The sequence below is a fragment of the Schistocerca gregaria genome, unplaced genomic scaffold (assembly GCF_023897955.1).
Source record: "Schistocerca gregaria isolate iqSchGreg1 unplaced genomic scaffold, iqSchGreg1.2 ptg000178l, whole genome shotgun sequence".
NCBI lineage: Eukaryota > Metazoa > Arthropoda > Insecta > Orthoptera > Acrididae > Schistocerca > Schistocerca gregaria.
Genome location: NW_026061728.1, coordinates 123800 through 129864, shown reverse-complemented (window position 1 = coordinate 129864; position 6065 = coordinate 123800).

Here is a 6065-nt window from a genome sequence, read left to right as displayed (position 1 = left end):
TAATAGTTGTTATATTGTTTTCTATTAATGATTGTATTACAATTCATTTTGGTAAGAATCCAAGGAATGGTGGTAGTCCACCTAAAGATAATAAAGATAAGAATATTATGAATTTAATTTCGGTTTTTATATTTCTGGCTGAATAAATTTGATTTATGAAAAATAAATTTATTTGCTTAAATAATGAAACTATAATTAATCTTAATAGTGAGTAAATAATGAAGTATAGATCTCAGATGTTTTCTCTGACTGTTAATGATCTAATTATTCAACCTAGATGTCTGATTGATGAATATGCTAAAAGTTGTCGTAAGGATGTTTGATTTAAACCTCCTACTGCCCCAATAATAATTCTTAAGATAATAATTGTTCAAATAAAAGTTCTTAAATGAATACAATAAGATAAGACCATTATTGGGGCGATTTTTTGTCATGTTATTAATGTTAAACAATTATTTCATCTTGATGCTCCTATAACTTCTGGAAATCAGAAATGGAAAGGTGCAGCTCCAATCTTTAATAATAGTCTAGATCTAATTATTATTGATGGGATAAATTCTGTTTCCCATCCCATGGGATATTTTATTTGAATCAGCAAAATTGAAAATAATAATATTGTCGATGCTATTGCTTGGACAATAAAATATTTAATTGATGATTCATTTATTATTATATTTTTATTTCTTGTTAGGAGCGGAATAAATGAAAGTAAGTTGATCTCAAGTCCTATTCAAACCCCAAATCAGGAATTTGATGAAATGGACAGGATCGTTCCTATCATTAATGTTGATAGGAAGAGAAGTTTTGTAGAGTTGTTGGTCATTAAAAAGGAGAGGATTGATACCTCTATAAATGGGGTATGAACCCATTAGCTTGTTTAGCTTACCTTTTTACATTAAGGTGTATGATGCACGTTAGTTTTTGATACTAAAGGAGGTAGCCTAATTCTATCTTATGTAATTTTAATGAAGGTAATTTTATTTACTTTATTTACCCTATCAAGGTAACCCTTTAATCAGGCACTTCATTTATGTAATATATAAATCGAAAGTTTTTTTTTGAAATTCTTTTATGTATTATTTTGTTTAATTAGGATTAATTTATCCTGCTCATTTTATTTTTTTTTATATATATATATAATAAATAATTTATATTAATATATTACATTTAATTGAAATTAAAGTATTATAAGTTCATCTTACCATTATCAATTGATTATTTTAATGCAATTATTTACCTAGGATTATAGCTACTTATGTTTTTAGCTTAAAATAGGTTATTATAATATAATATATATAATAATATGTAATTTAATTTTTAATATTATTATAATTGGATATAATAAATAAAATTATTAATTAAAATATAAAATATTATAATTAATATAAATAATTATATTAATTATAATAATATAATAATGTAAATTATCTATAATTAGATTATTTAACTAATATATATGAAAGTTAACTTAATATAAAAAAAAGAATTCATATTAATAACATATTATATTAAATTACATAATTGTATAAAATATATTTATTATATTATTTAATCTTTCTTTATTTATTAGTGAAAAGAAAGATTAAATAAGAAAGAATATAATACATTTATTGCTATACATGTTCCATATTAATCTTTAATTATATATAATAGAGAAGTTGTTGTTTATCTGCCGAGACGTAAATAATGGTTGAATTATCCGAACCTTACACGCAAATGGAGCATCTATATTTTTTATTTGTATTTACTTACATGTAGGACGGGGAATTTACTATGGATCTTATATATATATACATACCTGAATAATTGGTACAGTGATTTTATTTTTAGTTATAGCAACTGCATTTATAGGATATGTCTTACCCTGAGGCCAAATATCTTTTTGAGGTGCAACAGTAATTACTAATTTATTATCAGCAATCCCATACTTAGGAACAGATTTAGTCCAATGAGTATGAGGAGGATTCGCTGTTGATAATGCAACATTAAATCGATTCTTCACATTCCATTTTGTATTACCATTTATTATTGCTGCTATAGCAGCAATTCATTTATTTTTTCTTCACCAAACAGGATCTAATAATCCTCTTGGACTAAATGGAGATATTGAAAAAATTCCATTCCATCCATACTTTAGCTTTAAGGATTCTATTACATTTGTAATAATAACATCATTATTCATTATACTATGTTTAATTAATCCTTACCTATTAGGAGATCCAGATAACTTTGTACCTGCCAACCCATTAGTAACACCAGTTCACATTCAACCAGAATGATATTTCCTATTTGCATATGCAATTCTACGATCTATCCCTAATAAGTTAGGAGGTGTTATTGCATTATTTTTATCAATTAGAATCTTAATAATTTTACCATTTTATAATAAAACACCATTCCGAGGCATTCAATTTTACCCTATTAATCAAATTTTATTCTGAATTATAGTAGTTGTTGTATGCTTACTAACGTGAATTGGTAAACGACCTGTTGAAGAACCTTATATTATAACAGGTCAAATCTTTACAATTATTTACTTCACATATTTCTTAATTAATGTCCATGTCGCAAACGCATGAGATAAATTAATTAAGGAATAAAGTTAATTAGCTTAGGAAAAGCATATGTTTTGAAAACATAAAATTAGAAGTTTAACTCTTCTATTAACTTTTCTCAAAAAATTTCACTAAACAAATGAGATAAATAAAATCTTTAAACCAACAAAGAAAATAAAAAAATTCAAAGATAAAGGTAAAAAACTTTTTCAAGCTAAGTACATTAATTTATCATAACGGAACCGTGGTAATGTTCCACGAACCCAAATAAAACCAAAAGATATAATAGCAAGCTTAATAAAAAATATAAAAGAATAAAAATCACCGCCCAAAAAAATTAAAGCCAGTAACATTCTTATGAAGACAATTGTAGTATATTCAGCTAAAAAATTAAAGTAAAACCACTCGCACCATACTCAATATTAAATTCTGAAACTAACTCAGATTCCCCTTCAGCAAAATCAAAAGGAGTACGATTAGTTTCAGCTAAGCAAGAAGCAAAACGAGCTAAAGCTAAAGGAAAAGAAATAATAATAAATCAACAATAAAGCTGATAGTTTATAAAATCAAACATATTAAAACTACCAATTAAAATAATTAAAGACAATAAAATTAAAGCTAAACTAACTTCATAAGAAATTGTTTGAGCAACAGAACGAAGAGAACCTAATAATGAATAATTTGAATTAGAAGATCAACCAGCAATTATAACAGTATAAACACCTAATCTAGTACAACATAAAAAAAATAAAAATCCATAAGAAAAAGAACACATATAAGTTAAATAAGGAAAAATTACTCAAACGGCTAAAGAAATCATTAAATTAAAAACAGGGGAAAAATAATAAAGTAGGTAATTAGATATAATAGGAATTGGCTGCTCCTTACAAATTAACTTAATAGCATCTCTAAATGGCTGAGGAATTCCAACAAAACCTACCTTATTTGGACCCTTTCGAATCTGAATATAACCTAAAACCTTACACTCTAATAAAGTTAAAAAGGCAACACTAATTAAAACACAAATAACCAATAAAAGAAAATTCAAAATAAATATAAATAAATCATAAAGTATCAATACTATTTGTAGAAAAAATCTAGATAAATTAATTCTAAATTCAACACATTAATCTGTCAAAATAGTAAATAAATTAATATTAATCAATATAACAAAAAATATTTTAACCATATGGTCCTTTCGTACTAATATGGATTAACAATCTTAGGATAGAAACCGACCTGGCTCACGCCGGTCTGAACTCAGATCATGTAAGAATTTAAAGGTCGAACAGACCTAATCATTGGGCTCCTGCACCCAAAATTTTTCTTAATCCAACATCGAGGTCGCAATCTGCTTTGTCGATATGAGCTCTCAAAAACAATTACGCTGTTATCCCTAAGGTAACTTAATCTTATGATCATAAATTATGGATCAAAATAACAAACATAAATAAATGATATAATAATGAAGAGTTTATCTATTCTTCATGTCACCCCAACAAAACATCATCATTAAATATAGAAAGACAAACAAAAAACTATATAAAAGTAAAATGTCAAGCTCTATAGGGTCTTCTCGTCCTAAAGAAGAATTTAAGCCTTTTGACTCAAAAGTTAAATTCAAAAATTTATTAAGAGACAGTTGATTTCTCGTCAAGCCATTCATTCCAGCCACTAATTAAGAGACTAATGATTATGCTACCTTTGCACGGTCAAAATACCGCGGCTCTTTAAAAATACGCTCAGTGAGCAGGCCAGACCTCAAAATATAAACAAGAGGACATGTTTTTGATAAACAGGCGGAAATCAATTTTGCCTAGTTCCTTATAATAAGTTCACAAGGTAAAAATTTCATACAAATAAATATACTAATTCTATCATTATTACAAAAATTTTAAAATTAAATTAATAATCTTATTAAAAAACCTAAAATATTTATAAAATCAAAATAAAAAATAATGAACTAAAACGTAATCTTAAAGATAGCTGGTTTAAAGCTTACTATTATATTTCTATAAAATAAATTATAGGTTATTAACTTCAAAGCTTATCCCTTAAAGAATAAATAAGTTAATATTTTTACTTAAAAAATTAATTAAAAACAAATAACTTTAAAAAATTAAATTGTTTCTTAAGAAACTAGATATCTTGGGAAACGATTAACATCTCATTTCTATAAATAATTTAATAATAATTATGATACATTAACTATAAATTATTTATAAATCAACCCAAATCGAGACAAGTAAAATAAATACTAAAATTTTGATAAACCCTGATACAAAAGGTACAATAAATAAAATCTACTTAAAAAAATTTAAAATAATATTTCATAAAACACTTACATTACCAATAAACTATAATTTAAAAAATCAATTCTATAAAATATACTAAGACAAAAATACAATAAAATTATTTATATTAAATAATTAAATAAACAAAAAATAAATATAATAAAATAAATAATCAAGATATCCTGATTTGCACAGAAAAATTTTCAGTGTAAATGAAACACTTTACTAATAAGTTATATCTTGAAACTCTTCCTAGATACACTTTCCAGTACATCTACTATGTTACGACTTATCTCATCTAAATTGAAGCTACTTTAAAATAAAATAGAATAATCAATAATGAGAGCGACGGGCGATGTGTACACATCTCAGAGCCAATATCAGTTAAATTAAATAAATTAAATTACTATCAAATCCACCTTCATTAACAGTATTTCACTATCAAATCCGTTATAAACAAAAATCTATTGTAACCCACCTCCTCTTAACTATAAGCTGCACCTTGACCTGAAATATTTTATAATTATAAATCTTGAGAATTATAACTCTAAAAAGATTCTCTGATAACGGAGATATACAAACAAATAAATTAAGTAGAGTAAATCGTGTATTATCAATCATGGGGTAGGTTCCTCTGAATGGAATGAGATACCGCCAAATTCTTTGGGTTTAAAGACCTTAACTAATAGTACCCTGGTAAATATAATTAACATTTAAAATAATAGGGTATCTAATCCTAGTTTATTATTTAAATTTCACAGATTCATAAAAAGGGCCACAAATAAATTTTAACATTTCACCTTACAAATTTATATTTCAACCCTAATAATATAAACAACTGTTTTAACCAATAATATTCACTTGTATCAATCGTATAACCGCGGCTGCTGGCACGAATTATGCCGATACTAAATCAATTGCTAAATCCAAAATCACTTGATAATTAAATCGAATTACTGCAAAAAGAACATTTAGTCTAACAAAACTTACATTTAATACAAAGAAAAAGTGAATAAACAAGCAAGAATAAAACTTTTAAAAATAAAAAATAAGAAAATTTTAAATCTATCAATTCAGGAAAAAATAAAAGATTCAAATATTTAAAGAAAAAAAAGAAAAAAACCACAAACATTAACAAAAAAAAAGAAACGCACCTATGTATGACCACAACAACATCTCTATTATAAATAATTAAAGATTAATATGGAACATGTAT